We start from the raw sequence: 18,959 nt of genomic DNA on the forward strand, positions 1-18,959 counted from the left end.
AATTAGGCATCTGAAGATTTTATGGTGCAATAAATGTTTCTATGGTGGTTAGACACTCCGCTCCCCTCTCTAAGGGGGGGCTGCCATACAAATGAAACACAAATTTCTACATCACTCGAGAATTAATCAAGCATATGCAACCAAATTAGGCAACTGAAGGTTTTAGGGTGCAATGAATATTTCTATGGTGGTTAGATACCCCACTCCCCTCTCTAAGGGGGGGGGGGCTACCATACAAATGAAACACAAATTTCTGCATTATTCGAGAACCGATGAAGTAAACGAAACCAAATTTGATATGTGGAGGTTTTATGGTGCAATAAATGTTTTTACGGTGGTTAGATACTCCTCCCCCCCTCTCTTAGGAAGAGGGGGGGGGGCTGCCATACAAATGGAACACAAAGTTCTACATCACTCGAGAATTAACCAAGCATATACAACCAAATTAGGCATCTGAAGATTTTATGGTGCAATAAATGTTTCTATGGTGGTTAGACACTCCGCTCGCCTCTCTAAGGGGGGGGGGGCTGCCATACAAATGAAACACAAATTTCTGCATTACTCGAGAACCGATGAAGCTAACGAAACCAAACTTGGCATGTGGAGGTTTTAGGGTGCAATAAATGTTTTTACGGTGGTTAGATACTCCTCCTCCTCTCTTAGGGGGGACTGCCATACAAATGACACACAAATTTCTGCATTACTCGAGAATTAACCAAGCAAATGGAAAGAAATTTGGCATTGGAGGTTTTAGGGTGCAATAAATATTTCTATGGTGGTTAGACACCCCACTACCCTCTCTAAGGAGGGGATGCCATACAAATGAAACACAAATTTCTGCATTACTCGAGAACCGATGAAGCAAACGAAACCAAATTTGGCATGTGAAGGTTTTAGGGTGCAATAAATGTTTTTACGGTGGTTAGATACTCCTCCCCCCTCTCTTAGGGGGGGGGGGCTGCCATACAAATGGAACACAAATTTCTACATCATCCGAGAATTAATCAAGCAAATGCAACCGAATTAGGCATCTGGAGGTTTAAGGGTGCAATAAATGTTTATGTGGTAATAAGACACTCCACCCCCCTCTCTAAGGGCGGGGGGCGGTGCGGGAGGATCAGCCATACAAATGAAACACTAATTTCTACATCACTCGAGAATTAATCAAGCAAATGCAACCAAATTAAACATCTGGAGGTTTTAGGGTGCAATAAATGTTTCTATGGTGGTTGGATACTGCGCCTCCCTCTCTTAGAGGGGACTGTCATACAAATCAAAAACAAATTTCTGCATAACTCGAAAACTAATCAAGCAAATGGAGCCAAATTTGGCATGAGAAGATTTTAGGGGGCACGAAATGTTTCTATGGTGAATAGACACACTTCCCCCCTTCCTAAGGAGAGAAGATGGGAGGGTCTGTCTTTGTTCTATTATATTTTCTGTATCAAACTTTTATTCCATGTAACGGAGAAACATGTTATTTGCAAGTGGTTGAAAAATCTTGAACGAGAATTGTGTCTGGAAATAATCCGATGAGTTTTGGTAGAAATACTAGAATTTTTTTAGTAAGAGGTAAATTCAACGGGGTCGATTAGAAGATCAATCAATGAACAGTTCTGCGATTGGGCTTATGAACTTGCGCTTGATAAGAAAACGTGAATGTTTGAAGGTATTGATAACAAAAAACACATTCTGAGCGGGACGAAGTTTGCCGGGTCAGCTAGTAAAGAATAAAAAAAACAACACAGAACATAACGAAACCATGAGATTTGGCACATTTCACTCTTCCAAAAATCCTCCACTTTCAGATTAAATTCTGTAGTGGATTGATCCCAATGGGTGCTGCTTTTTATAGGGAAGGAAAAGGGGAATGTACAAGTAGATTTGAGAAAGTACAGGAAGTTGTTAACACTAAACCTTCCGATGTTTCATGTATTCCTTATTCCTACCACAGCGGATCAAGTGACCCTTTATAAATAGTGAATAAATGACTCGATTTATAGTTGAGAAACGTGACCATCTTCCTCCTGCATATTTCGACGTTTTGGGATAACAATTATTAACAAAATATTGAAATAACAATTTTTGACACGCAAAATAGCACTGTAGCTTGGAATGGTTACTGTAATTTAGCAATACAATTAATTCTGATCATTCACTATTCATTCACAAATACACAATACAAATACACACTGAAAAATACATTCGATGTATGTTTTAGAAAAAGTAGTGTATACAAATGATGTTGTGACAATGTAATTTGCAAGAAAATTTTGACTCAATGTTTAAAATGGGTCATTTGACCCCTCGTGGTAGGTTTAGTGTTAATAAGGATTTTTGTGTATATTACTTTCATGAACATCGATACAAGAATCCAGAGAATGTGAAGTTTTTCGTGATTATGTTGGAATATCTATATATGAAAAAAAAACTTTCAACAGTTTTCTATTAAAAATAGAAAGTATTAATAATTAATGGTTCCATATTCTTTCTACTGCTACCGCTCTTACACTCTGTCCAACTTCTATAAGACCATGAGTATATTTCGTTGTAACACAAACAGTTACAGTTGTTTGTTCATTGGGCCTCAATTTGATAATTTCAGCTGTCCAGTTTTTATGAAACCATTATGAAATTCCGTCAGTATTGTCAATAAAAAATTCAAAACAATCGGCAGAATTACATGTCAATAGTTTGCAACCTTGCCATTCCGGTTAACAACTTGAAAAATTAGTGTTGGCATTCTATTTAACAAATTCTGCAGAACGGATTTCTCGATATTTTCTCATGTCTCCGAAATTGCGGCCTTGAGTTCATAAACCTAATGTACTGCTTTCCCTCAGCGTAGATTCTGTGTACTAGAATCCCCCAATGAGTTTCAACAGGATTGAAGTCTGGAGAACGAGCCGGTCAATCCAATAAGTCATGTTTTTGGTCCTTAATTCATTTATTCGTTCCATTGTTGGTATGAATTGCAACATTGTCTTGCTGGAATGTGATTTTTTTGCGACAATATCTACGCAAAAACGGTAGGAAAAAGGATTCCAGAACCTGTATGTAATTCTTGCCAAACATTTTGAAGAATGTGAAAGATATCTTGAATTTTCCGGCTGCATAGAATCCCGCCCAAATCATGCACGAGCTTCCACCAATGTTCCTGGTTGAAAAATACATATAAAAGTCATAAAGCGTATGGTAGTTACCAATACCAATACACTAGAATATAAATTGAAGCGTAAACAAATAACGCTTCAAAATTGCCACAAAGCAGCAAGATAATTATATCGTCTGGTCTTACAGTAGTTGGATAGAGTATACAACCTGTTTGAAGTTCAGTTCATATAGCAAGCTGGATCCATCATTTGGAATATTGAATGAGTGATATATACGGATTTCTGAACAGTTATGAAAACTCAATTCTAAAGCAATTGTCCCAAATGTTCTACGTCAAGTTTCAAATTTTAACAATAACTGCAATAAAAATCTGATACTAATAGAGAGTTAATTGATTCACACCATGTTATATGTCGACACTCTACCTTCGTCATCGCGAATTGAGTAGTTAAACTGGGACCCTCTTTGCATCTCATCGATTTATTATTTGCTACATCAAATTCTGCACTAAATTAATTCCAGAAACAAATTGTTTCGGTAATTGGTGAACCATTGATTATTTTCTAATGTTTTTCATAGGTGAATAACGACTTACAATGTTCTGTTTACTAAAGCTGATATATCTCATCACATTCTGCTCTTGAAAGTGGCTTTGACCCTAGGAAAATATGCCACTTCAACTGAACTAAGCCTCATTATGCGGAACGTTATGTGTTTATTATTACGTTTTTCTATGCGTGAGAAAATTTAAATTGAGACTATTGGCCTGATCACGAACGTCACTTGACGGTGAAAACGAAGTGAATTGTATACAACGTTATTACGGCTGCCATATATTTCTCACTTGTGTTATAGATGGTGAAAGCTAGTCACGCGGAATGGAGTAAGTACAATTTCGTATTTATTTAGTTTTTTTGCTAACATTTTGAATCTTGTCTTGCTTCTTAGGAATGACAGGATAAACAAACAGCAATTTATCCGCCTGGTGGCATTTTTAGAACGAAATCCTGACTTATCCAGAGGACGTAAATTTGTTTATTTGGATTCGGTAAATGTGCTATGGGATGTAATCAAAGACGAAAAATGGACAAGACCCGAATCAGGACGATAGTTATGACGAATAAGGCCATTGTTATTTTTTCTTTTAATAGATATACAAGACTCTATTTTTAAATTCTTCTCTAGTTCTTTTTCCATAATGTTGATATCCGTCTTAAGAAAATCACTTTCTGCTTTTGGCAAATTCCTTGAACCCATCAGATGTTTTATATGAAGATTATGTTGCTGACCGACGCTGCTGACCTATTTCTGTTTGAATAATTAAATCAAACCTCATGTTCCATATATCAAATTACATGAGAAGTGGAAGGATAAGAGGATTAAACTTCAGAATCCCATATGTAGTTCAGTAGCTCAGATCATACTAATCGTGAGGTGGATAAATTCGGATTTGTTCTGAAATATAGAAGATATTATTATTCTTCAAAATTGTAGAAACAGTTCTTAAAAAATGATTCTAATGTGATTTGCGAGATGGCAATTCAACAACTGCCTTATTCACGCGAAAACAAGTATTCCTCCTCATCATTGAACCAGCATTTGATTCAGCAAACTAACGCACCAAGCAAATTAATCATGGGATGAGTCCGAATAGTCGGCATTGAAATACCGAATCATCGAGGTATAATCGCAAACCTGTCATTCTAAAGCATACGCTTAATTAAATAGCATATTATCTCATACACTGTATTAATTTTACCTACATAACGTTCAAACTTCAGATATTATTCAACCGACATAACGTTTAAACGCCCGAAATTATGCAACCGACATGTCTCTTATAAACGGGAATGAACACTCACCTCACGGAGTTTATCTCTACACGCAACTGTCCGTGACAATGATGATAGACACGAAAAGATTTAGTGAAGTGTACGTGAATTGAAGGTGTATGTGGCAGTGATGTTCGTGATCAGGCGCTATGGGTGAATAGGCGAAGTTTTTGAAAAATGAAAAAAATCCTATGTTAGAATTTCAACAATGACAGAGTTATTCAGTTGCGTCGAGTGGAGCTTTCGCACCCGGGGTGGAAGTTGCAGGTTGCACTCCCTCCTTCTTCGATATTTGTATTTGATGCATGCCGAATGGTGAAGTATTAGTTAATGTAGGGGTGTTTATGCACCCCTAGAATCGTGTACCCAGAGGCGGTCCGCATCCCCCGCAATCCCCCAGTCGACGCCACTGGAGTTATTGCTTCCATTCTGTTGCTTCCATTTTTTCTTGGGATAAGCCATATTTGAAATATAAAAAAAATTATATAATCGAGTCTAAAATTGTATATAATCGAATCATATATAATCGAGTCCGATCTGCATCTTTATTCAACAATATATTGATCATCAAACCGGGTTTTTTTATCCCTTTTAGTTTGTTTTTTAGGCTCATTAGCATTTTAGCTGTAACAGAGCCGAATTTTAATCGTGTACATGTCACATATCTATCATATCTATAATTAGCACATCACACAGTTGCCATTTTTCGGCGTTAGAGAATTCTCTTCTATACCATTGCATATGGTACACATTTACACAGTAGCCATTAAGGCGTCAGAGTTTTCCTTCTGTTCTTCCATTATCCAGTTGAGTTATTTATAGAACAGCAGCCCGATGTTTCTTGCAGAGCAGAGCAGTTGTATGGATGAATCGATCTTATTTCGACCGTGGCTCGATCTCTATCGCTGATGATTGTTGCGTGGACGTAGTTATTCTGTAATAACACAAAGGTGGTCAATGAGGTCCCGGAGTTTTGAACTTACGATCGATCGCTTACTAAGCGAACGCGCAACCAATGTGGCTACGGAGACCCCCTTCAAACCGGTTGTTGTCAGCGAATGAAAAAAAAAATCACATCTATTCCGCGTTGAAATTTTTGAAACCAAAATGGGAATTTTAAATTCTCCCGTCCAAATATATTTGAAGTCTACCGTGTATGAATGAATAGGCTCAGACACCACGGCATATGTGGGGAATTACGGACATTTTTTTACATTTACTTGCAACAAAGAACTTTATGAATCACAGTGCATCGAGATGACGAATCACATGATTCGGCAAACCACTTTACATGCAACGATAATAAAATGTATCGAATTCAATCGAATTCGGATAGCGATTCAATCAATCACCTATCGAAATTCGAGTAGCGACGGTTGTTATATATTCCGAATATAAGATTTAAAAAACAGAAGAAAATGTGTGTTTGGGAAATTATATAAATCACAAAATGAATTCTAGCATTAAATTACGATACTGTAGGCCGTAGAATATAGTAGCTTGTTTTTTTTTCAAACTATACGGTTTGAATGATTATCCCGCAGATCTTCCATCCGTTGCGAGATCATGGATTCTGTAGTGAAAAATAAAATCTACTCCTGTTTAGAGTACTCCGCATACGAAATTCATGTTCTTATTCAATGAGTACTTTACCAGAGAAGTGCTCCATTCAGCATGCATCTCTCTCCTGATGGTTTGCTCCAGTTCTAGTGCAATGGTGTGAATTGACTCAAAACAACCGAAATTAAGGGACCCTGGACAATCTATCTTTTGCTGAATTTGGTTTTGTGATTTCTAGTCGTTTTTTTGTCACATTTGTTTTATTTATTTAGGCTCATTAGCATTTTTTTTTGTAACAGACCCAAGTTTTAATCATATACATGTTACATGTTTTATAGATTCTATAAATTGTACATTACACAGTATTAGCCAGTTAGACGTTAGAGTATTACTTCTGTTCTTCTATTGTTCAGCAGACCTCACAGCGGAGACAGTTGATATTGATCATTGTTGCGCTATTAATAACACAACAACACGATGTTTCTTGCAGAGCAGAGCAATTGCATGGGTGAACCGATCTTCATTCGACCGTGGATCGATCTCCATCACTAATGATTGTTGCGTAGACGTAGTTATTTTTTAACAACACAAAGATGGCCAAAAAAGAACCCCGAATTTTGAACTCACGATCGATCGCTTATTAAGCGAACGCGCAACCAATGTGACTACGAAGGCCCCTAGTCGATTGATACATATCAAATCTGTTATGGTTCTTCCTGTATTTGTTGCTTAGTCAGCATATGAATGTTATTCCATACTATGATATACTGGATGAAAACCATGGTATTGACATTAAATTTGAAGATCTACATAAACTAGTAATTACAAACAAAACAAGCATTTTAATGAAACAACGCAAACTCCGAAACATGTTATCAGTGACATAATCGTACTACATACATAATTGACAAACACAAAAACCAGCAAGCAATAAAACATAACCCGTTCAAATTAACAACTGAATGCCTACGCAAAGTAACAATTAACCCCGTTGGGCCTGTCCGATCCACGAGGGGTTAGTATTGTCAATTAGCAGATGTTAATAAGCGGCCGGTCTGCGAAAATAAATAAAAACAGAACACAAGTCTACATACGTGTACTACACTTCCAGCCTATGCACCGAACACTATGGAAGGCATTCACTACAATAAATAGACTGATTGATCTGAGGCAACTCACAAGAAATTGAAGCGAGACTGAAATGTCGAGGCGGTAGAGAAGGTAGAGAGTGTCGTTATTGGTGCTGGAGTCGGTCTAATGGTAGAGTACAATTCGTCATTCAGTGCCCAACTAACGATATCATTCTGTGTACCAGCCGCGAGCTGCAATTAAAAGTAACGTAATCAATTTCACGATATAATCAGAATGGGCCTAACTAAAGAATGAATTTTGTTAGTGAAGAACAAAATTGGGAGTTGATTGGATGCTCTGAAAAACCTAGAATAATTGAATAGCTTTCCGCATGCGAAAACCACAGACGGTTCCATTGTTACATACCGGATGCATCATGATCAGTTTGCAGCACTTCTCATTCTATATGCTATCGACAAAATAGCGAACGCAGAACCAACTATTCAACATTCCTCCTATTGGGGGCAGCATGCGGTTGCCACGCAACATTGGCCACTAACAACACCCGCACCAAATTTTTCTCTTCCTGTTTCTCTCTCAATATAGGTGCTAAAAATTGCGTTTCCATGAATGAAGAGCTATAGAGCGCGCCGCCATCAGATTATACCAGGAAACGTGCCGCTTTCTGTAGCTTCGCGCTAGCTTTTTCATTTCCCACCACTTCACACAATTGCTAGCCAGATGGGCCCCGCGGAAGATACTGCCACAAACAATAGCTGCAAGAACAGGTGGCATGAACGAATAAATAATTATCACAACGATAAACGAGAGCATGCCGTTTGGCGAGTGATTACATTCACACACACACACACACACACACATTCCACACCCTCGTTGTTGTTATCACTTGAGAATGTTAATATAATTAAACGCGAGATACAGTCTGGTATTTCGCCTTCTTATCGAACTCTTTCCGTCATGTTCGCTGGCGAGCTATCAGCACCGTCTTCCACCACATCTCGAGTGAATGGGTTTCTACGCCAATTTTATGCTTTTCTCAATATAAAAAAATTATTCAGACACATACAAAAATTCTAGAAGGTCGTGTCCAAAACATGACCGCATCATTGACGTATTCGTTGTAGAAGATCATTCAACTTTAGAAATACTGATCAAAAACGATTGATTTTCTACATCAATTCTAGCCTTGGTTCCATAAATCATCGATAGATGGCTTTGGTGAAGCTCAATACGGAAACAATTCCATTGTTCGATTGGTTAACACTCCCCAAGAGTGATGTTTAAAGGGTGTGTCACATCAAATTGCATCACGGAAAAAACGCTGTAGAAATTCGCCCAGTAGACCGATCCTTTTGAAAATTTCAGATAGTAAAATAAAAACTATTAAACAACTTTTGGCATTTTCTTTTTATTCATACTTCGAGCCCAAGCCCGTATGCTCGCACCTTCCTCTTTACCCCGTCCATAAGGTTCTGTACAACGTCAGGTTGTAGTTTTTTTTTAACAGAAATCCATTTTCTCTTGAAGTCCGCCTCCGATTTGACAACTTTTGGGTTCTTCCGGAGGGCCTGCTTCATAATCACCCAATATTTTTCTATTGGGCGAAGCTCCGGCGCGTTGGGCGGGTTCATTTCCTTTGTCACGAAGGTTGGCTTCGTACCACTCCAACACGTCCTTTGAATAGTGGCACGAAGCGAGATCCGGCCAGAAGATGGTCGGGCCCTCGTGCTGCTTCAATAGTGGTAGTAAGCGCTTCTGTAGGCACTCCTTAAGGTAAACCTGCCCGTTTACCGTGCCGGTCATCACGAAGGGGGCGCTCCGCTTTCCGCAAGAGCAGATCGCTTGCCACACCATGTACTTTTTGGCAAACTTGGATAGTTTCTGCTTGCGAATCTCCTCCGGAACGCTGAATTTGTCCTCTGCGGAGAAGAACAACAGGCCCGGCAGCTGACGAAAGTCCGCTTTGACGTAGGTTTCGTCGTCCATTACCAGGCAATGCGGCTTCGTCAGCATTTCGGTGTACAGCTTCCGGGCTCGCGTCTCCCCCACATTGTTTTGCCTTTCGTCGCGGTTAGGAGCCTTCTGAACCTTGTATGTACGCAGGCCCTCCCGCTGCTTGGTCCGCTGGACGAATGAACTTGACAAATTCAGCTTATTGGCGACATCCCGGACCGAACTTCTCGGATCACGTCTAAACTGCTTAACTACGCGCTTGTGATCTTTTTCACTGACGGAGCATCCATTTTTGCCGTTCTTCACCTTCCGGTCGATGGTTAGGTTCTCGAAGTATCGTTTTAGTACTCTGCTGACCGTGGATTTGACGATTCCCAGCATCTTACCGATGTCCCGATGTGACAACTCCGGATTCTCGAAATGAGTGCACAGGATTAATTCACGACGCTCTTTTTCGTTCGACGACATTTTTCCAAATTTACGAAAAATTGACAGTGAAGCATGGCCAACGTGATCTATACACTCTTATCTGATTATAAGCGAAAGCTGAAGATATAATTCCTAAAAATTAAATTTCTACAGCGTTTTTTCCGTGATGCAATTTGATGTGACACACCCTTTACTGCCACTACCAGCAGTTGACAGGGAAGACCCCGAGCGACACGAGCCACCAGGTTGTAACGATAACGGTAAGCGGAGTAGAGAAAGTGTAAATAGCAACAACAACAACATAAAAAAAAACAATGTTGATAAACTCGGACCGTGAAAAGTGTGTTCATTTTTATGCATGAGTAAACAAGGTCATTTTTAGTGAATTAATCCCATTGTTGCTGTCGTTTCGCCGATTTATTTGCTCTTTTGTTGAGAGAAAAGAGTTTGCTCAGGTGTTTAGTCGGATATTGATTGGTCGCATTGTTTTGAAATAGAAATGTGTTATCCAGATCGTTTTTAATATCCATCCATAACAGCAGTTTCTGACGAGGTAGAGTATAAGATCCAAATGGAGTTCGTGAAAAAGCGACTCCTCCGAACATCCTTCAATGCTTGATAACAAAATTCAAATTCATACACAGTTACTCAAATCCGTAATCGTAATCCACCATGCAGATCTGTTTTCCCTTCTTTTGATAATCGCTTTCGGAACATTCTATTTAAATAAAATCATAGTGTTATATGAAAGTTAAAGCGTTTGTTATCTGTTTTCAAAATAATGGTTTTTATTTCTCGAAAAATGTCGAATGTATGTGCCAATGTATGAAAATCGACTCAAACTCATAATCGTACGCTGGTTGAAATCTCTACTCGATTTCGAAGGCGTTGGCCAATTTCCGAATTCCATCATTAGTATGGTAACCCTTGTTCATTGCAGCTGTATTCAGCTGTCTTTAGCTTTATCTACGAGTTTTGTAGTTGGTGTATTCGAAAGAAATATTCATCATTTTTTTCATCAATTGGTTGTTTTTAGAAATTTAATGGTTTCTAAATTTCCTACCCAGACTTCCCCAGGTTTTACTGGGATTGATGCCGGAAGATTGTAGAGGAATATCAATAACTATTGAACAATTGTAATGTGACCATGTAGGAACTATATATGCCTTGTGCTCTGGGTCATTGTCTTGGCAAAAGTTGAATCCTCGATTCCATCACATTTTGTTGACACTTTGCTTCTTCGATGGTGTATTGGATCAGAATGTTTACTTGAACATCATGAAGGGAAATATTAAGAAAAGTGTCAACAAAATGGAATGGAATCGAGGATTCAAGTTTTGCCAAGACAATGACCCAGAGTTCAAGACATATGATAGAGCAAAATAGTTGCAATGAACAAGGGATACCATACGAGTAGAGATTTCAACCAGCGTACGATTATGAGTTTGAGTCAATTTTCAGACATTGGCACATACATTCGTCATTTTTAGAGAAATAAAAACCATTATTCTGAAAACAGATAGCAAACCTTTAATTTTAATATGACACTATGATTTTATCTAAATAGAATGCTCGGAAAGCTTGTCTTCAACTTTCAAAACAAAGAAAAAAAATCTGCATGGTGGAGTACGATTACCAGTTTGAGTCACTGTATGAATGACTCTACAACATTATAGATTTTCAATTTATTTCGTTTAACGATATTTAGTATTTCTTTTGCCTACTCAAGTTTTGTTTTGGTCTGAACATATGTAAATTTTTAGTTACGATGGTGGATGGTGGATCCAGCCTTGGAGCGAATCTCAATCTTCATCAAAAAGGAGTGACTCCTCCCGATATCATCAAACGTCCCAAACCTTCTCGGCAAACAGTTTATGGTGCAACTAAACGATTTATATCAGAGTCACTCAATCAAGGATCATCCTAGGACAGGTAGAAAGTGACCGTTACGATCAGTGCTGAAAATATTCACGTTCACGACATTCAAATTCGGCGAATTTCTGCCTTCCTTGTATTGATAACGTACTGCTCAAGCGAGAGTCGATAAATATGAAACAACACTGAAAATGAACCCCAGTGGAATGAACATCAACATCAGCTTGCCATGAAGTTCATTTTTCATTTGCACCTTCTTTTTCGTCATGGTATTTGTAAGATCGAAAATGGAGATCATTGCGTGTTAGTGAAAATCAAAACATAAAATTCAACGTCACCAATTGAGAGTAAAATCGATTAGTGGTAAAGGATGGCAATTCATCACACAAAATTCTTGTTTTTGGCGAGTTCGGCAATGGAATGTATGCTACGTTTATAATCTACTCACGATTGCCCGGAAATGGCATACACCACCATTTATATGTGCAATGGGTGACACGTTTTCAATGAAAATTCACTGCAAGCGATGAAGATCAACTTAACGTTCGTGATAATCATCTGAAATTATTGACAGTAATGGAAGTGCCTGAATGCAGGCTTTTCGAAATTCGTTCATGCTGTTTTCGATCAATATACCAGACAAAGCTTATGCGTCTCGACTAGTGATCCCCGATTTTTGAAATTAATCGTTCATCCACTAATCGAATACTTTTAAGCAGTTTCTTATTCGATACGATTAATCGATCCAAATAATCTATTAATCGATTAATCGTCACACTGAGAGAAATAATTAGTTAGACTAATATTTCTCATTCGTTAGAAAGCCATCTGGAATCAAAAAAGTGTTCATTACGCCTGAAAATCAATTATTATCTTTTACGCTCCCCTAAACTCGTAAACGAAGCTCATCTCGCATCGACGGCATTGAGCTTCTTTTAGGAGTTTAGGAGAGCGTCAAAGATTATGATTGATTTTCAGGATAAAACTGCAGCGGCTGTACGGTTTTTTTGCTCTGGGTTTGGATCGATTAATCGACGTAAATTATTCGTTCGCTTCGATTATTGGTTGTGCAGTATTCGTTCGATTAATAATCGATTTCTGTAGGAAGTATTCGATTAATCGATTAATCGAACGATTATCGGGGATCACTACTCTTGACCGGGGCCTGGTAGAGGGAGATAGCGACTAAACACCCGACTGACTGTATAGTCGTTTTGGCGGAGAGACTGCGTGAAGAAGCCAAAAGTCATTACTAACTAAATACGCATATAGCCAGTCAGATAGTCAGCTGACTATCCTCAGTTGACTATGACTATGCAGAGCTCTGAACATAACAGAGCAATTCCAAATGAAATCGACAAATGACAAAACATGAGTATTTTTGATTCGAAAGTTTGTATTCCGTTTGGGTTGAAGGAAATATGAGTTTTCCACAGCAATTGGGATTTTTTTGGCTCAAGCGTAACTTTTGAAAAGGGTGTATCGATTTTAGTAGGAGAAATCTTTGATAATTTATATCTCAAAAACTATGAGTCGTATCGAAATAGTGTATTAGAAAGAGTTATAGAGTATTGATGTCTAAACATGAAAAAAATATACACTGAGAAAAAAAATTAGTACTTTTTTTTATTTACAAAAAAACTTTAATTTGCAATATAAAAAATACATATTTTTTATTTTTTTTTAGTTTTTTCATATAAAACAGAAGTCATGTAGAAAATTTAAAAAATGGGTCCAAGATGGTAAAACAATTTTTGACGAACTTTGTGGAACATCAATTTTTTATGAATTTTCGAAACTTCGAATTTTTGTATGTTAACAATCATTTTTAGCCACAAATTATGATTCCTGATGTGATTTAAAACAAAAAAGCTCATTATAAATGCTGTTAAATGCAGCCATTCTCGAGATATTTTGAAACATATTTCTAATTTATTGTCTTTTTATAGTAAATATTCCCTTTTAATATGTTTGTCGTGTTATACCGTCATGTTCATGAAATTTTATGAATTTGCTTATAATTACCAACAACTTTTCCAAATACATCAATAAATAAAATAAAAATAAAAAAAATATATGTTTAGGAGTTACGTTGAAAATCATTCGAACACATGTGGGTTAATATAAAACGTAGCGATATGAAAACATCTTTTTTTTTCTTAATACAAACTTTTAACATGTTATACATGTTGCGCCAACAGAACACAACAATTATAAAAGGAAAAAATATAATTCTCTACAATTTGGTCAAATAATTCCTATATTTATCGGAATTTAAGAGATACTAATAATAATACTAGAATTTTCAGCAGACTTATCTCACTTCTTAACTAGGCGAACCTAGCCAGAATTTTCACCTGCCCCCGGGCTTCTGAATGCCAAAGGGGGACTAGGCTCTGCGGAATGCACGTATCTGCATGCTCGTGCTGTTTTAGTCCTGACCGAGGAATTGTCGGACAATCGCGCAGGTGCTAAGGATGACCGACTTTTGGATGCCGGCCAATTCCTTCTCGATGTTCAACACCTTTAGCGCTTCCAGAAGTGTCTTCGGGATAATTCCAGTTCCAGAGAGAACGACTGGAACAATTCTTGGGACCTCCCTTAGCCCCCACAGTTCCTTGAGCTCCACGGCCAATGGTCGGTACTTGCAGATTTTGCGACCGTGGGTCTCCTCCAGATTCTGGTTCAGTGGAATAGCGACATCGATGATGGTGACTTTGCGGTCGCTCTTGTCGTAAACCATTATATCTGGGCGGTTGTGGTGGATCGAGAGGTCGGTCAGAACAGTGCGATCCCAGTACAGCTTGAAACGGTCATTTTCCAGGACAGGTGCAGGCAGGTACCGGTAGTTTGGTACGTTGTCTTCCAGTAGAGCACATTGGAGCGCCAGTTGTCGATGAACAATACGGGCCACGTTGTTGTGGCGCTCGGTGTAGGCTGCGTTGGCCAAAACGGGACAGCCTCCCATAATGTGTTCTATGTTTTCACCTGGTTGATGGCACATCCGGCAAATGTCATCAACGTCTTGATGCCAGACGTACCGCCTGCAGTTTCTCGTCGGCATTATCCTGTCCTGGATGGCTATCATGTCGGCTTCTACTACTGAAGAGAGTTCACCACGCGTTAGCCACAGATTAGATGCGGCCTTGTCGACGTGTGGTCGGTCCAGTTGATGGGGGTGGGCACCATGCACTGCCTTCTGCTTCCAAGCTGCAATCTTCTCCTCCACTGTCTGCAGATTGCAGTTTAGTTGGTACTCCGCCTGCGCCAAGTGCAGAGCGCTGTATCCTCTGTCAGCGGCGCAGACAGCCCGGTATAGCGCGTTTTGGTTGGCGCGTTCTGCGAAGTACTCGCGCAGTTGTCGTACCTGGGCAACACACAGTGCAGAAATGTCGACGATTCCAAGTCCCCCTTCTTTGCGTGGTAGTGAAACTCTCTCCAGTGCCGATTGAGGATGGTGCATTCCGGCCTCTTTGAATGCTTTCCTCATCCTCCTCTCAAGGTCCTCTAGGTCAGTTTTGCTCCATTTGACTACACCAAAACTGAAGGTCAGCAGGGGAACCGCGAATGTGTTGATCGCGCGTACCTTGTTCCCCGCGTTGAGGAAAGTCCTCAGGACACAGTTCACTCGACTCAAGAACTTGTCTCGCAGCTCCGTCTTGATGTCGGAGTGGCGAATCCCGGTGAGCTGTCGGAATCCAAGATATTTATAGGATTCGCCACGAACCATGTCTCTTATAAACTCGCCGTCATAGACCTCGTAGCCTCCGGATTCGGTAAGTTGTCCTTTCAGCAGGTGGACACAGCGACACTTGTCGAGGCCGAACTCCATACAGATGTCCCTGCTTATGTCTTCGACAACCCGGATAGCTACACCTAGACGCTGACGTGAATCAGCGTAGACCTTGAGATCGTCCATGTAAAAGGTATGGGTCACTTCTTCGTGGGCGCCGTCGCCATACCTTATTTTATAGCCATGACCGTTTCTATTGAGTGTCCTACTGAGGGGGTTCAATGCCAGACAAAACCAAAGCGGGCTGAAAGAGTCGCCTTGGAATATCCCCCTCTTTATCTGCAGCGTTCTAGACTGCAACACATTTTCCCCATCACTAAGGTGCAGAGACGTGCTCCACTGCCTCATCGCATGCTGCAGGAACCTAACGACGACGGGATCAATTTTGTAGAGCTCCAATACCCGGACGAGAAACGAGTGAGGTATGGAGTCATAAGCCTTCCTGTAATCGATATAGGCCATGCTTAGGTTCCGCTGGTTATAAACCGCCTGGCCGACTATGGCTGCGTCGATGATGGCCTGGTCTTTGCAGCCATGCGTATTTTTTCTGCATCCTTTCTGCTCTTCTGCGATGATATGGTGTTGTTCGCAGTGGGCAGAAACTTTGGCGGTTATGATGCTGCTTAATATCTTGTACAGACTCGATAGGCACGTTATCGGCCTGTACTTTGATGGGTTCAATGTGTTGCTGTCTTTCGGGAGGAGGAATGTGACGCCACGGGTGGCGAATTCAGGGAGGTTGTGTGGGTCACGTAGCACCTTGTTGAAGCACTCAGCTATCTTTTGATGTGCGACGGTCAGCTTCTTGTGCCAGAAGTTCTGAACACCATCGGGGCCCGGTGCTGCCCAGTTCCTCAGGTACCGCGAGGCTTCGCGGACATCGTTCTCTTCGACGATGATAGCTGGCATCTCTCCAATTTCACCACAACTCTCCTCCTCCCGTCTTAACCACATTTGCCCGTCGCGATGTTGTACTGGGGTCTCCCAAATACCAGCCCAGAAGTTCGTCACATCGCTAATATCTGGCAAACCTTCGCGGTAGTCGGGCTTCTCGTCGCTAATGTGGTCGTAGAACGCTTTTTCGTTATCTCTGAACATCCGATTTTGTTCCTGGCGCTTTGCAGAGTCAGAGTAACGTTTCAGCCGTTTAGTTAGGACGCTCAATTGCTGTACCAGTGTGTCGAGTTTTTCCGTCAGCTGGTGAGCTCCCAGCTGGCGAAGTTCAGTAGGCCGCACGATCACAGCAACTTGGCGACATAATTTCGCCGATCTGCTGCCTCTTTTGTACGCCATCAGTCTTCCAATTGCGGCGCGCTTGTTTAGGATCCGTTGCTCCAATCTCCTTCGCCATGGAGGCTCACGCCTTTCACGGAGATGTTGGAGCAGTCCGCCTCTTGGCCTAATACGGTATCCTAAACTTTTGGCGGTCGCCACAGCAGCACAGTAAACTTTCAGTTGCAGCTCCTCCATGTTCTCAGCATCAACCAAGTGCAGCGGAAGAACGTGCTCGTTCATGAGCTTTACTGCACTTGTCAGCCTGCGGGAATGCTGCAACTTCGGGATCCTGGGGCGCGACAATGGGTCTGTGTCGCGGAACTGTGAGATCGCCTCGTCGTAGTGGAAGACCAGATCGCGTAGTAGTTGTTGATCTGGCTGTGGGTCTTCCGGCTCAGGGGGTTGTAGTACTGTGGCCTCCACTGGTGCTGATTCGCGTGCCCCACTCGCGAATGAATTGCTCAGCCGTACTGAACTTCGTCTCGACACATCGCTTGCTCTGTTGTTCCTGGAGCTTATTTCTCTCTGCACCTGCTGCTTGATCTCGTCGATTTGCGTTTGGGAGAGCATGTTGTTGCGTACTATCGCTCTACGCCTCGCGTTCATCGCGTTCTGATCAAGCCTCCCGACGAACTCTGGATACGCTTCCTCGAACATTGTTAGTATTCGAGGGCGACCGCTCATGTCCGTCTCCAAAGCAGTGCAGATGTAATAGGCGCGGATCACGAATTCATTCATTTCGTGTGTCCACATGATCCGGCGCCTAGTGGTACCCACAAGTGTGGACGACTGTCGTCTGGCAGTCGCAACACGTCTCGTAGGCGCAGCGTTTCTTGGGTGATGTCGATGGCTGCTGTTTCCGTGTGGCGGTAGCTCTTCGGGTTGAACCCGGCTGGTGGCCCGCTCTTGCACATCGCCCTCCAGCCGCTGGCCGCTCGCTCTTACGCCCGTTCCAGGACCAGCTCCAGTTCGGGGACCCTCCTCGGGTGATCGCATTCTAATTACTCTTCGTGAACGTAGCTCCATTTTCTGGGTGTATCTCCTTTGCCCGGGAGACAGCGGGTTGGCAAGGCCTCCATGACCCGGGAGGCCTTCCCCGGGAGAGATATAGCGCTCTGACTCGCTCGCACCCCCTCACTTAGCCACTTTCGACACCCGTTCTCGGAGCCAAGACCAGGTGTGTGTTTCCAGTTCACGCCCGATCTAAAAATGTCGTCATATGATCTTCGTGGAGGCGTGAGATAGGAACATTTGAGACCAACAGGCAGGCTCCTACCCTATGTTGATCCCCATTTGAGAACCAAATTTTTATTATTATTTTATTTTTTTATTTTATTATTTATTTTTATCAACTAACAATTTTGTTGTATAAAATTTAATTTTTCCATTTTTTTCTTATATTTCTATACACATTATGATAACTTGCTGCATTGTCGTTAGAGTACAACTTTGCTGCTACTTCATTCTCGGATACAGGTACAAAAGAATGATACTTTTGTGTACCTGGAATTTGTTTGGTGTTATCATACATGCTACTCAACTCTTCCACACCCTGATCATATTCTTCTTGTGAAAATAACAATTTTGTAAGATAGTCTTCTTTTCGCTTGCTAGCCCAGTCAAATAACGTTTTTGCACTCGTAATCGGATGTTCATGCTGCCTAGCCAAACTAGCTCTTGTTGCCATCCGTTTTAATGTACCACCAATTGCATCACAAGGTCCTTTGCCGTGTGATGTTGCAAAAAAATTCCATTCAGCGTCAATGTCGTATTTCGATTTAAACTGACATAAACTCGCAATTTTTTTCCTATTTTTATACTGGGATGCAGCACCATCCGACATGAATTTTATTCTTTTTACCTGCATTTGTTGTTTCAAAAATGTTACCAATTTAGAAATAAATACTTACACCGCTATTGTATCATGACTTAAAACTTCAGATATAACTACAAAGTTTAAATTTGCCAGAGAACCTTTTTCATCTCTATAATAAACAACGAATGGATGGATTGTTGCTTGATCATTGTTCCAGTGA

The 18,959-nt window shown here is 40.7% G+C and overlaps 1 protein-coding gene across 5 annotated transcripts in view; it reads right to left on the bottom strand.

Annotated features, from left to right (window-relative positions):
* The window catches only part of LOC129770855 (probable beta-hexosaminidase fdl), a 94,877-nt gene that overhangs the window by 69,562 nt on the left and 6,356 nt on the right, over window positions 1-18,959 (bottom strand). Inside the window, exons 2-3 of one of the 5 annotated variants that reach the window (XM_055773982.1) lie at window positions 8,004-8,353; window positions 7,686-7,828 (exon numbers count right to left, since the gene is read on the bottom strand). The exons of 2 other annotated variants lie outside the window; for them this stretch is intronic. The gene's annotated coding sequence lies outside the window, so the exon portion shown is untranslated. Of the gene's footprint in view, window positions 1-7,600; window positions 7,829-8,003; window positions 8,354-18,959 lie in introns of all 5 variants that reach the window. 2 more of the 5 variants (XM_055773984.1, XM_055773981.1) reach the window with 2 other exon arrangements.

This window comes from Toxorhynchites rutilus, chromosome 2 (genome assembly GCF_029784135.1).
Source record: "Toxorhynchites rutilus septentrionalis strain SRP chromosome 2, ASM2978413v1, whole genome shotgun sequence".
Taxonomy (NCBI): Eukaryota; Metazoa; Arthropoda; class Insecta; order Diptera; family Culicidae; genus Toxorhynchites; species Toxorhynchites rutilus.